The 15,329-nt window shown below is 36.9% G+C and overlaps 1 pseudogene; it reads right to left on the reverse strand.

Moving 5' to 3' along the window:
* Positions 1 to 540: 540 nt before the first annotated feature.
* On the reverse strand, positions 541 to 14,095 carry LOC108298321 (annotated as a pseudogene).
* Between the last annotated feature and the right edge of the window lie 1,234 nt (positions 14,096 to 15,329).

Here is a 15,329-nt window from a genome sequence, read left to right on the forward strand (position 1 = left end):
TGTACAAACTTTGAAAACATACTTTGAAGAAATATCAGATTCAAAAAACCCTCATATGGCATGATTTTATTTACCTGAATGCACAAAATAAAAATAGATTAAGTGTTGTGAAGAAATGGGGGAGGGCGAATGGAGAATAAATGTTAATGGTTATTGGGATTCTTCTGGAAGTGATAAAAATGCCCAGGAAGCAGGTAGTTCTGATGGCTGCACAAGTGTGATATGCTAACAACCTCTGAATTAAATACATTAGAGCAGGACTTTCACGGTAAGTGAATGGAGCTCAACAAGCCTGTTACAACAAAAAAAGAGCTATAGTTGATGTTCTAGTAAACATTACACAATAATTTACTAAAATAATTAGCAAAGGTATACAATCAAGGTGGTTATTTCATTTATAACCATAAAGTAATTACATTCCATGAAGTTACAATGAGCTCACAGGCTCTCACACATAGACCTCTTTCCTCAGATAAGGTCTCAGGACACTATTTGCCTCATTTGTGGGAGGTCACAATAAATCTTCATGAAATCAAATTTTCATGTGAAACCAAAACAAAAGAAAGGCCTCAGAAGGAAAGAGAAGGAGGAAGGAGGAAAACCATAGATAAGAGAAGCTTTATAAACATCAAAGAAACAGCTCCATTCTCATAATCCAGAAACACCCCCACTCGACTCCGAGACCTTTGCACGTAATGAATTATAGGTGGAGAGTTGGCAGAGAGACTATAGTGACTGCTGCTCTTTGAGGAAATTTTAAAAAACCTTTCATCAGAATCAATAGTAATATTGGTATCTGCTGTCCTGGAATCATTACAGACTTCCAAATTCAGTTGGAGGAGACGGTCACATCCACTTCCCAGTAATGCCTGCAGGAGGAGAATGCTTGAGCTTCCCACGGGCAAAGCTCTCCACTCCCGGGGGATCCATGGCTGCACTGCGATGGTCATCTCCAAATGTCACTTGTCTCACGTCCTCAGAAAGGCTTATAGAGAAAGGAACCATTTCTGTACTCAGAGCATTACCCACTTCCAAGGAAAAAATACTGCCAAGCACTCAGTGAGTGCTGAGGGGCAGGGGCTCTGTGGTCCATGTATTCACTTCATCTGATCTTCTTCAAAGAAAATACAAATGAAGCCACAAGAATTCAGCCCCAAGCATCCATGAAGATGAAATGTTACTACAACTCCACAGCACATATAATTATGTATTATACTTTAAATAATAGAGAACAATATGACCACATCACTGGGTGAAGTAATGATTTCATGTCTATCTCTGCATAGTTTGTTTCAGGATATATCTAAAATGTTTTTTTTCTTTATTAGAAAAATCTTGTATTATTTGTCTTTAAGATCATCAATAGGTAAACATCACTGTGTTGTGATGTATTCATTGGAATGTAAATTATTAAATATTTGGTATAAATTAACACATGTAAAATTTAGAAGTTTCTGAAAAGAATATTCTGGTTTTACATTATCTGTTTAGCCCCTGATTCAATCTACTGTGGGTTACTGCCCTCTGCTACATAGACCTGCTCTCTAGAATGGGCCTAACGTGGCTAGGCCACGTTCATGATCCCTCACCTTTCAGTGGTTACGAGATGTATCTGATGGCATCAGAATTGTCCTGATTATGAATATTTTAGTCATTTTCTATGTTGATCAAAACTTTCTGATTTTATAAATAATAAAGGCCACTTGTAGAATGCATACAAATGCACATAGAATAGAACCACTTAAAAGCCAGTATGCCAAATCTAAGCCTTCAAAATTGAATTATAATAAATAACACAAAAAACTGATGCCACCATGAGAACTAGTGTCTTCATAACTATATGACCTGAATATTCTTTGTCTTCTGATTCTGGAGATACAATATGTATCTCGTTTTATATTTTCTTCAAATTGTAAGTCAGGAAATTGAGTTTTTATCTATTGTAATATTACTATGCAGGTAGGGAAGATGCAGATGTTTTAGAAAACTCTGTATTACCTACATGTCAGAAATAATAAAACGTAAATGGGAAAAGTGTCAACCAAGGGACCTAATAAAGAAGAAGATGAGGCTGGACTGCCAAGCAGGGGGCTCTTACATCTGAGTTTGCTGAGCATGTCCATGACTCTAGTTATGCTCCATGAAATGAGCTCTGGGTTCACCAGCTGGGGCTTTAGCATCTGTGCCAAATCAGTCCTGNGGCAAAGCTCTCCACTCCCGGGGGATCCATGGCTGCACTGCGATGGTCATCTCCAAATGTCACTTGTCTCACGTCCTCAGAAAGGCTTATAGAGCGAGGAACCATTTCTGTACTCAGAGCATTACCCACTGCCAAGGAAAAAATACTGCCAAGCACTCAGTGAGTGCTGAGGGGCAGGGGCTCTGTGGTCCATGTATTCACTTCATCTGATCTTCTTCAAAGAAAATACAAATAAAAGAAGCCACAAGAATTCAGCCCCAAGCATCCATGAAGATGAAATGTTACTACAACTCCACAGCACATACAATTATGTATTATACTTTAAATAATAGAGAAAAATATGACCACATCACTGGGTGAAGTAATGATTTCATGTCTATCTCTGCATAGTTTGTTTCAGGACATATCTAAAATGTTTTTTTTTCTTTAGTAGAAAAATCTTGTATTATATAAGATCATCAATAAGTAAATATCACTGTGTTGTGATGTATTCATTGGAAAGTAAATTATTAAATATTTGGTATAAATTAACACATGTAAAATTTAGAAGTTTCTGAAAAGAATATTCTGGTTTTACGTTATCTGTTTAGCCCCTGATTTAATCTACTCCAGGTTCTTGCCCTTTGCTACCTAGACATGCTCTCTAGAATGGGCCTAACATGGTTAGGCCATGTTCACAATCCCTCACCTTTCAGTGGTTATGAGATGTATCTGATGGCATCAGAATTGTCCTGATTATGGATATTTTAGTCCTTTTCTATGTTGATCAAAACTTTCTGATTTTATATATAATAAAGGTCACTTGTAGAATACATATAAATGCACATAGAATAGAACCACTTAAAAGCCATTATGCCAAATCTATGCCATCAAAATTGAATTATAATGAATAAACATGAAATACTGATTCCACTGTGAGAACTAGTGTCTTCATAACTATATGACCTAAATTTTCTTTGTCGTCTGATTCTGCAGATACAGTATATATCTTGTTTTACATTTTCTTCAAACTGTAAGTCAGGAAATTGAGTTTTTATCTATTGTATTATTACTATGCAGGCATGGAAGATGCAGATGTTTTAGAAAACTCTGTATTACCTACATGTCAGAAATAATAAAACTTAAATGGGAAAAGCCTCAACCAAGGGACCTAATAAGGAAGAAGATGAGTCTGGACTGCCAAGCAGCAGGCTCTTACCTCTGAATCTGTTGAGAATATCTAGGACTCCAATTATGCCCCATGAAGTGAGCCCTGGGTTCACCAGCTGGGGCTTTTGCATCTGTGCCAAATCAGTCCTGCAAAAAAACAATGGCCTCAGTTACACTTCCAGGCCCAGAGCTAATCACACAGTTGTACAAAGATATCATATTTTCATACAAGATGTTTCCTCAGAATTCTGCATGTTTTGGTTAACTGGGTATACATTTTATTTCATTCTCTTGGGAACAGAAGGATGTTACGTTTACTAAATTTTACTTGCATAAAAACTCAATTTCTCCAGACATATTCTTCTCAGACATTACATAACTTCTAAAGGCATCAAAAGTCATTGCTCCCTCTGCCCATCACACCCCCTGAGAAAATACAGAAATCCTGGCAATATTTCAAAGAGCAGAAAACTCAGACCAAAACATTTGGGACTTCAGCCTTTAGTTGTCACTAATGCTAGTCGGTGTCTAACAGAGAATGTTCCCTGAGACAAAGGACTTAATCTTTTGTGCAAAACAAAGGAGTCTGATTCCAGCCTGAGAGCCCTGCTGCTGAGGGTCCTGAGGCAACCATCTTCCTGAGGTCTTTCTTACAACTGTGTGTCTTGTGATGGAGCAGGTCCAGGTCATTGAAGCTTTGGGGAACAAACCTCCCTCCTCAGCCCATCCTTAGGGCATCTCCCTCCTACCTCTGTCTTTTTTACCTCCCACCCCTCTAGAGTAGAAGGAACTGCTATGATTTCTCAGAATAATTTTTTAGAAAGGTCTGTGGGTTAGGGCTGGACAGGATGGATGAATTGGGAAGAACAAACTTCAGAATGGAAAATGGTTTTTAAGTATATTTGAATTCATACAAATTTTAAGATGAAAACTTTCCAGACCAAGAAGAAAAAGACCTCAGGGCCTCTTTTGAAACAAAATCAAAAATAGCCACTGAGGATGATGTTAGTAGCTCAAATGTATACACACACTTCATTAACAAGAGAATGCCCTGTTCAGAAATAACGTTATTTTAGTGCAAACTCACCTTGCCAAAGCATTTCCCACATCCTGCAAAGAAATAAAAGATAATGTTAATTATGAAAGTATTTTCCTTCTGCATAACTTCCCATACTCTTGTTTCTTTTTGTTTCAGTGTTTTAATAATGTATATTTTCTTATTCCCCTCTAAGGAATCATTCCAGGTTACGTTAGTAATGGAACCTCAACTAAACCATGAAACACTTCATTGGCGGACATTAAGAACAAAGGAGCTCAGCAAGAGATTGTGGAGTGAAGCAAGGATACCTGGGTTTCCAGGGTCATTAGTTTCCTAATCTTATTCCCAAGGAAAGGTCTGACCTTTTAAAACACATGACAGCTATTAAAACAAAGCAGAGAACCATATGAGAAACAGAGTACACTGACACTGATGAACAACTTTTACAAACCTTGCCCACGCAAGGGGAAAAGCCTCAAATGTCTTCAGTAAATCACTGTTGTATGGGACCTCAGAGAGTGGGGAGGAGCTAGGGCACATAAATGGAATATTAGTAATATTCCCCTGGCCTGGGGTTCTGCTGACTTTGGATAGCCTCTCTGTGTGGTTAGTACTCCTAATTTGATTGAAGAGAATATTTTCCTATGTTACATACCATAATGCAAAAACTTCCCAAAGATTACCAAAGCATGCAGTAATAAATGACTGGACAAATGTAATGATGGGTGTCAGACAGCAGGTGTTACTTAGCTGACAGTAGTGACCTATGCAGGTGATATTCCATGTCCTGGCAGCATTGTCCAGCAAAGGCTTCCTGTCTCTGAGATGGACCCTCCCTCCTCACCTGGGGCAGCTCCACGCCAGACATGTGGCTCAGCTCCCACAGCTCTCTGTACATGTCTTTCATCTTTTCTAAATCCTGAGTCATTCTCACTTGACTGTTTGGAAGTTGTTGGAAAAGCGCTTCTTCTTCTCTGTCCAGTGCCTGTAGATGAAGTTGCTCTTCCTCTTCAAGAAATTGATGCATCTTTTGATCTTGAATATTGATTATTACCTTCCTTAAATCCACCTAGTCCTGCAGAGACATTTGGTTAAAAGGATTACATGTTGTCACTCTCAACAGAAAACTGCAATAATTATATTCTGGGTGTAATCAAGCAATTTGATAAATTTTCTGCCTCTTGCAAAGTCTTCAATATTTGCTATTTCTTTTGTCATTTAAAAAAAAAGTTCCCATTCTCTTTCCAAGTTTAAATCAAAACCTATATAAAGACTCCTAGTTTATCTCTCTGTGACGCTTCTTCACCAGATCAGTTATTTCCCCTATTAATCTTATGCCTTTTAGGTTTTTTCCATGCCTGGTTTGCCTAAATGTTAAAAAAAAATTTAGCCATACACCATATTATGCGTATGTTTTTTTTTTTTACTATATTTTTCCTCTGTATACTATTCTGTTTCTTTCCTCTTCCTCACACCCCACCTTAGTATAATGTTGTCTCATTTCTAGTGTCTGAAAAGGTTTATACCAACCTTCAAATTTGAACTAGGATACATAATAGGCCATTTATCCAACATATTAAAATTACTTGGGTAGCTTGTGTGGGCTTCTCTATTTGTGATTCCTATTATATCAATTGAAATCATTACGTTTTTATGGGATGCATTCACTATCTTTTAGGTGGTAGTCTGAATTTAGCTAAAAATTATAAGCCAACATTGTGTTTATTTGCATAAAAACAAAAGGAAACATTTTCATTCTTACCACTATCAAATGAGTGTTGCTAGTTTCCTGATTTAGATCGCTTTGTGTTTCTTGATTGATTTTCCATAAATAGTCCATTTCCTTTGTGAGTTTATCCTGCAAAATAAATAAGAAGCTTAGCAATAATGAAGACAGTATAGATTTCATCCTGTTACCAATAAATAAAAGGCTGTAGTTGAAAGAATCATGAATTTAAGTTAGAGTGGAGTGGTCAGATTTTTCCATGTTAAACAAATTTCGTCCTAATAATTTGGAAGCTAAAAGTGATAGAAACATAACAGAGAGTTTTAAGGGACCCTTCAGATAATAACATCAATTTTCTGAGAAACTGGCTTTGAAAAGTGTTTTGCTGTTGATCACCTCCCACACAGATCCATTCACACATTTGAACAATGTATCTAAGGAAACCTGCTTTAGTGAAGGCTCAACACAGCTTTGATTAGAGTGTCAAATTAGCGACATCGAAAGGACACATTTCTGCCTTATGATTGACGTGGAATAATCACCACCTCCACCATCTGCATTCCCATCACCATCATCATAGGCTCTCATCTTTGTGATTTAGGATTCTGTAGATTTCAAACTGCCTTAGAGGCATCACGTACCCTCCTTTCCTCGGCAGCCCATCCTATTGGGCTGTGGCTGTGAGCCATGGGCTCTGGTGACTCAGAGCTGGGCCCACAGAGCAATCTCCTGTTAGCCTCACCGAAGAGCTCCTTAGTCTCCTCATGTCGCACACAGAGCTTGTCTGAGCTGTGGATGTTTCTCTGAGGTCTGGGCTGTCTGGCAAGGAAAGCCAGCTTTTTGAGGGCCACATTGGTTTTGAAGTCGGACTTCTCTGAGCTCTCTCTGCATGCAGGGCAGTGCAGTGGTGCTCTGCCTTCTTCCCAGCAGAGGCAGAGGCAGGGCCTGCAAAAGTTGTGCCCACAGGCTATGGTGACCCAGTCTATGAAGCAGGTCATGCATATGGTGTAGGTGACCTCATTCTGGAAGGCCTGCAGGCTGCTGAATCCAGGTTTCTGAAAATTAAAAAAAAAATTCTGAGAATTTCTCTCTCTTATTTTATTTGTATTTTCCCCTATGATAGGGGGAAAAAAAGGCTGGTAGACAATTTTCCCTGTCTACTTGAGTTCTGTCCAATCTATCCCACAATTTAGCTCCAGTACAAACTGAGACATAGTAAATTAGCCAACATACTGAATTCATGAAGTTTTTCCTCAGTAGCCATTAGAGATTGGGTCCAGGGCTCCCTGAGATACCAAAATCCTAAGATGTTCAATCTCTTTTTAGAAAATGATGTAAGATTTGCATGTAACCTGTCTACCCTCCTGAATACTTTATTTCTAGATGACTTTGAATACCTAACACAATGTAAATGCTATATAAATATTTGTAATGCCATACTGTTTAGGAACAGCAAGAAGATTGTTAAAAATATGTACATGTTTTACTGGGTGCAGTCGCTCAAGCCTCTAATCCCAGCACTTTGGAAGGCTGAGGATGGCAGATCACGAGGTCAGCAGATCGAGACCATCCTAGCTAACATGGTGAAGCCCAGTCTCTAATTTTTAATTTTAGTAGAGACTGGGTTTCACCATGTTAGCTAGGATGGTCTCAATCTACTGACCTCGTGATCCACCAACCTCCAGTAGTCCCAGCTACTCTGGAGGCTGAAGCAGGAGAATCTCTTCAACCCAGGAGGCAGAGGTTGCAGTGAGCCAAGATCTGACCACTGCATTCCAGCATGAGCAAGAGAGCAAGACTGCCTCAACAACAACAAAAAAATGAATATTCAGTACAGCTGCTTTTTCCTCCTGCAGATATTTTTTATCTGAGATTAGTTGAATCCATGGGTATAAAACCCATAGATGTGAAGATTCAACTGTGATTCAAATGGGAAAATGAGACGAAAGTCCTCATGGTATTATTGTTAAACAAGCAGTGCTCTCAATCATTCCCAATTACTTAGACAAGCTTAAATCCTGGGAAGAGGGTAAACGTTGGGATGATTTCTGAGTCGCTTATATAAGCTGACTAATGAAGAAGCACATTCTGACTCTCTTCCTGTCTCTGTCATTCTATCTCTCTCAATGATTCCATGATGATAATATATGAAAGACACTTAGTATCTACGCTATTATTCTACACTCCCTTCCTCCAAATTCACTTATAAAGTTATCTTAGACAATTATAAATGCAGTAGGTTTTATCTAAGATTGATTAATCAATCAAAGTGGACTTCAACTGTAAACTCTAAAATTATCAAAATATCAAAACTCTCCCTTTCAATAAATTGAATGTAAATAATGTCTATTAATTTAGAAAAGTTGTTTCCATAGTCAATTCAGATGATCAGAGAGAACACTTTCACATTCTGAAATAGTATTTAAACTATAAGGGCAAGAATTAATCAACAACTGATCGATTATCTTTTAAAATAACAAAAAAGTGAAGACAAGCTTTCGGTTTTCTGCTCTAAACTAGAAAATCCAGAAATGCAGTTAATGGAAGCATGGTCACAAATTCACCTTTCCCTGTAGTGATTTGTAAGCCTCAGTCTCTTGGGACCCCTTACCAGTTGGTTAGACCTATTTTCTTTCTCTCTTTCTTTTCTTTTCTTTCTTTTCCTTTTTCTTCTTTTCTTTTCTTTCTTTCTTGTTTCTTTCTTTCTTCTTTCGTTCTTTCTTTCCTTTTTTCTTTCCTTCTTTCTTTCTCTCTTTCTCTTTCTTTCTTCTTTCCTTCTTTCCATCTTTCTTTCTTTTCTTGTTGTAAACTTACTAAAACCTCCAACGTTCAGATTCAAGCAATTCTCCTGCCTCAGCCTCCCAAGCAGCTGGTATTACAGGCACCCACCACCACACCAGGATATTTTTTTCAAGTTTTCAGTAGAGACGGTTTTTCCCTATGTTGGCCAGGCTAGTTTCTAACTCCTGACCTCAAGAGATCTCCCAACCTCGGCCTTCTAAAGTGCTAGGATTACAAGCATGGGCCTGTGCACTAGGCTGGTTAGATCTATTTTCAACAGCTTTCCAGTGTAGTCTGCAAACTGAAAATTGTAAAGAGGCAGCAAATAGGATCTTTGCAACATGAATTTTCAAAGCAATTCTACATTTTTAACTTGTACTGTGGTGTACATTATAACCATTACTACATGCCCATATTTTAGTGAACATTTTAGGTATTTGATGGGTTCTATCACTGCATGAAACCATGGAAAGGTATCTTTTCACACCTAAAAAAATCTAACAATACAGAAAATAGTCACATAAAAAATATCAAATAGCAAGGGAACACAAATCATATGTTACAAATGAAAGATACTTTATCTTGATTTGACTAGGACAGCTACTTGTTTGCTAAGAAAACATCCAAGCATGCTGCCAGGTAAATTTAAAGTATTTTTAAGAGAAAAAGTAAGCATGATGGGTTTACCGTAAATTTGATACTCACAAGACTACTGTGAATGGTCTTTCTAGAAGCTCTGTCGATATCCAGATTAGAAGTAACTTCTGGCACTCCAAAGTCCAACAGCCACAAATCCAGTGGGTCCTCACTGAAGGAGAGGTGTGTGGACAAGCATCCTTTTATAGTGTATAGGCCCACGCAAGACCACACCCACTTCCTGAAACTGATTGGATTGCACAGGAAGGGGTAAATTGCCTGATTAGATTATAGAGTATAGAAAGCCACATTTGGGGGCTCTAAGGTCAATAGACAAGTTTGGGATCAGATGCAAGAAAGTTGACTTAAGCACAGGTTTTCAAAGAAATATTTTATGTAAAGCAATTATTTCATTAAATATGTTTTTATTTTTCACATGCTAACTTTTATTTTTGGGGACAGTGTCTCACTCTGTTGCTCTGGTTGGAGTGCAATGGCTCAATCTCGGCACACTGCAACCTCTGCCTACCTGATTCAAGTGATTCACCAGCTTCAGCCTCCCAAGTGGCCGAGATTATAGGAGCCCGCCATTATGCCCAGCTAATTTATGTACTTTTGGAGAGACAGGATTTCACCATGTTGGCCAGGCTGGTCTGGAACTCCTAACTTCAGGTGATCCTCCCAACTTGGCCTCCCAAAGTGCTGGGATTACAGGTGTGAGGAACCATGCTAACTTTTACAATTTTGTTTCTTACGCTGAGTTTTAAAATTGTAATTGCTTAAGTGCCTAGCCATTATTTATCAGAATATGTCCAAAGATAAAACATTAACTGAGATTACTAACACATCTGAACTGACTCTCTTGTTTAAAAAAGTGTTGGAGGAACTCAGTTGTTCCGTATAATTTTATATATAATGCTTAGTGGATTTAGTTTTATCAATCTTTTTTCTTATTTTTACTATTTTATGACCATTTCATAATGATTGTTTTATATAAAAATAAAATATTTTTCAATTCATACACCTTTTTGAATAATTTTAAAACAGACACTTTACATATATATGTACATAAGTATCAATAACAATGTATATATCCATATTTTTAAAATTATATATTATTTACACAATAATAATTGTTATTATTATTACCTTTTTTTTGAAATGGATTCTCCCTCTGTCACCCAGGCTGGAGTGCAATGGCATGATCTCAGCTCACTGCAACCTCTGTCTCCCAGGTTCAAGCAATTCTAATGCCTCAGACTACAAACTGTCTGAGATTACAGGTGTCTGCCACCATGCCTGGCTAATTTTTGTATTTTAAGTAGAGATGAGGTTTCACCATGTTGGCCAGGCTGGTCTCAAACTGCTGACCTCAGGTGATCTATCTACCTCCGCCTCCCAAAGTGCTGGAATTTCAGGTGTTAGTCAAGGTGCCTGGCTGCTATTTATACAATAATTATATGAATAATTATCTTTAATAGTGTATAAAAGATATTTTTAACATAGTTGTCATGCTAACAGATTTTGTTGTGATTTACCATGATTTAATAAATCATCAATGTTTACACATAGTTGTATTAATAAATTATTTAATGCTTGGGGATTTAGCTCATCTCTATAAACCTAAAACTAACAAACTTTGCTAGAAATTAAAAAAGTAAAAATCTAAACAAAAGTCACCATTTACATATTAACAGACATTAAAACAATTAAAAACTTAATAAAAGCCAGCATATCCTAGAAGAAGACTGAGTGGCTGTCTTTTTAATCAATCTATGGCATTGCAAATTAGTATGTTATCTGGTGTCATTTGATCAGCATTATGCTTCAAAAAATAGATCTAAAAAAGATAAGAAAAGGTAATCATAGATACATATATGCAGAGTTTTCCAGAAATGTTGTTCTTTGAAAACTGCTTCAAACACTTTTTAAAATGTCGTATATTATCTACCTAAGTGTAGAGAAGAAAGACTTTTTAGTATTCTCACTTTTCAGTAAAAATTCAATGCTATGTTGTGTAGAATGCCCTGTATTAGACAGAAATAAACAATAACCAACTTATGAGATGCATAAAAAAGAATGAACAGTAGTTGCAATACCATTTATTATGCTACAACTATGTCACCATGCAGAATAGGTAAGAGAGAAAAAGTGGTATTTATTACCTAACAAAAAATACTGTCATTCAAGTGAAAACATCAGACATTTATTAATTATGAATTACATGCCAAAAAGTGTTCTAAGTGATTTACATGTTCTAGCTTACTTAATTCTCACAGCAACTTCATGAAATAAATAACATTTTCTACTCATTTAAAGAATAAGAAACCTAAGTACAGGAAATTTTAATAATTTGCCCATAGTTATACTCAAATTAAGTAGGGTTTGAACCCAGGAAGTCTGTCTCTGAAAAATGTTTTCATATCAGTGACATTAAATATGTTGCCAAAGTATGCTCCTAAGCCATCAAACTGCATACAATATTTTGGGGGAAATACTTCTTGCGTACTGGCAGAATTGACTGCAAGTTAGCAAAGCTTTCAAGTGTTGTGAAGGTTTTGGTGCATTTTATAGAATAATAATATTCACCTTGTCCCACATCTATAATACTGTCCCACTCTCTATCAATGACATCACAAAAATCCTGTTGGCATGCTCGGCCAAATCCCATAACAAAGGCATAGTACAATTCCTACAGTGCAGTGCAGCTCTTCTGTTCAAAGCACAGAATGTTCCAGAGGGTCTCACATGTGCGTTTCTCTGATTACTCACAAAAGGAATGTCTACTATGGACTCTCCATACGCGTAGGGATTGGAGCCAAAATAGTAACAAACCTTCACGTTCTGCACATGAGTCCCGAAAATTAAAGTAAATTTAAAAAAAATCAAAACTCAGATCTTAAGGAGCTCATGGTCTAGTAGGTGATACAAAGGAAGGGACAGTCATCCTGAAAGTCTTCCTAATAGAATTAACACCTATGCTGAAATCCAAAGGACGAGGGTAGTCTTATCTTTTCTGAGGGTAAAGTCTACATGCCAGCAGTTGCCATGAGAAAAGATTTTGGGACCTGGCATAGTGGCTCACGCCTGTAATCCCAGCATTTGGAAGGCCTGGATGGATTGACTAGTAAAGCCAAGAAGTTCAAGACCAGCCTAGGCAACATGGTGAAACTTCATCTCCACAAAAAATACAAAAGTTAGACAGACATGACGGTGCATGCCTGTAATCTCAGCTACTTGGGAGTCTTAGATTGGAGGATTGCCTAAGCCCAGGAGGTAGAGGTTGCATTGAGCTAAGGTTGTGCCACTGAATCTAGCCTGGTGACTGAGACCCTGTCACACACACACACACACACACACACACACACACACACACACACACAAATTAGTTCTATTCTCTTGCTGGGTTGATGCCCTTCTATTTCATCTAGGCTAGATTGCTTTCTGAAATGCAAATGTGCCTATCTTCCTACCTGCCTAACCTTATTATGGGATTTTGATAAACTACAAGAAAGTAGTTACACTCCTCTGGATGTCTTCCAAAACTTACTTGAAGTATTTGATGCTCAATGTATAAATTGTTCTTCCCTCAAATGCCTTGGATTTTAATAAGAGTGGGTTATTTATATTTCTTTAACTTGCCACAATCACCCATGCTTCTATTATTTTATATAATATAATATTACCCTGTTACTAGAAATATAAATAAATAAAATCACTTTAAAATGATATGTGGCACTGCCCAGTAGAATCGACGATCCACAGATTTTATAACCCAGATATTCCACCTATCTGAAGGTGCTGTCAGGAAAGAGAGTCTCTTGAATATTTGCATTAGCAGACATGCTCACAAAACCCGAATACAAAAAGAAATCCAAATGCACATCAACAAAAAATGAATAAATTTATTATGCACTATGTATCCAACTTTGGGTTATCCACTACAAACTCACTCTTGCTTATTTACATAAATAGATCTGGACCCTTTAAATATTTTTTTCTTTGCCAAGTGTTAAGATGTCAGTCTTTGTGAGTAGAAGACATTGGAGAGAAATTCCAAAAACGCGCTTCCAAACTGCTTTGGAAATGACGTCTCCGGCATCTGGCCCAGAGGGTATGCAGGGGTACACCAGTTCCCAGGTTCTGTGGTTCAGGCTGCTGCCACAGCACTCCTTCACGTTCCTGGTGGCTAATGGCTTACAAGAAATCAACCAGGATATTTTTCTACAGTACAAAAAAAAAAAAAAAAGGAAAATTGATATTATAAGAGGGAGCCATTTTTTCTTTTCCTACCTATAAAAAAGTCTATCTGGAAACCCTAAAGATGAATAAATGCTCGTTACAGAAACATCAGATGATCATCCTGGTCTTCACACTGTTAAGACAGTGAAGTAGGCAATAACATAAAACAGAAAATAATTCCAAAAATCATGTCTAAGGGCCCAAATGGAATGTAACAGTTTTGTTTTATTTTGTTTTTAGAAACACATTCATAATTCTCTTACCTTACATTTTTCACTACTTCTTTATTATCTACATCTAAGCGTCTCAGATTCAAGCTCATATCTTGCGTATCATTCTGTGATAAAAGTTGTAACGTAACAAAGCTAAGCGAAAAATAATTGTTGCAATTTTTTCCATAGAAATAAATTTATTTACTCAAAAGCCTTTTTCCTGGATTTATGTCTTTTCTACTTTGTTATAGTTTTAGCAAAATCATTTCCTGTATGCATACTAATATTTAAAAATATGTTTGAAAACAATAATTTGGCAAGTTATAATTTATCATCTTTAAAAGTAAAAAGTTGGCCATTCACATACATGGGTTCGTTTCTTTCAATACTGTATTTTATTTTGTTTGCTTAAGAGATGGAATCTCGCTTTTTTGCCAGGCTGGATTGCAGGGGCTTGCTCATACCTCTCTACAGCCCCAAACTCCTTGGCTCAAGCCATCCTCCTTTCTCGATTTCCTAAGTACCTGGGATTCCAGTGAATAATACTGTATTTTCTATTCACCTTTACTGGATGATGTAAAATCTACAGATAGAAATGGCTGACTGTATTTATTTTTTAAAAATGGTGTGCTTAAGTAGACCTGTACAATTCACGACAGTATTTTTCAAGCACGAAATGTATATTTTAAGATCCTATCATATGCAAATTAAGAACAATAGCATACATAGCTACCCTATTTTTAAGTCTTATAACTATTCTGCTGAGGCTTATGAAAGAACAGGAACAGCTGCATGTGCCAATGGGAAAAATGATAGTGATTGTTATTTACACCAGAATAATAAATAACTGATAAACCCAGATATGCAAACATAGACAAAATTATCTTCACCTAGGTACCCTAGTAATCTACTCACAGAAGTAATATCAATATTAAAATAAGATAATCTACTAATGTTTAGTAAGATTCCTGACAAATTATAAATATTTACCAAGTGATAACTAATAATATTCTTATTTTTAAAGTTAAACCTATTAGGAACACACAACGCAGGTTTATTTCAGTCTTTCTGCGATATTCGGCTGCCTGCTATGATTTAAACACTTCCACAGAACTCACATTCCAAAAGCAGTGACGGGGTGGCTTTTGCAATAAGAGTGATTCAACGTAACTGACAGTGTATCAACATGCCCTGAGTAGATGAACACTGAGGCACTGAGTTCAACATGCCAATTCTGTCACAACTTAATTAACCAATGAGAAACAATCATTACATTAAGAAAGCGTTAATTATGTTATTCATTAATTTATCTCTTTCATTTTGTAATTTAGTTTTACTAACAGT

The sequence above is a fragment of the Cebus imitator genome, unplaced genomic scaffold (assembly GCF_001604975.1).
Source record: "Cebus imitator isolate Cc_AM_T3 unplaced genomic scaffold, Cebus_imitator-1.0 Scaffold935, whole genome shotgun sequence".
NCBI classification, from domain to species: domain Eukaryota; kingdom Metazoa; phylum Chordata; class Mammalia; order Primates; family Cebidae; genus Cebus; species Cebus imitator.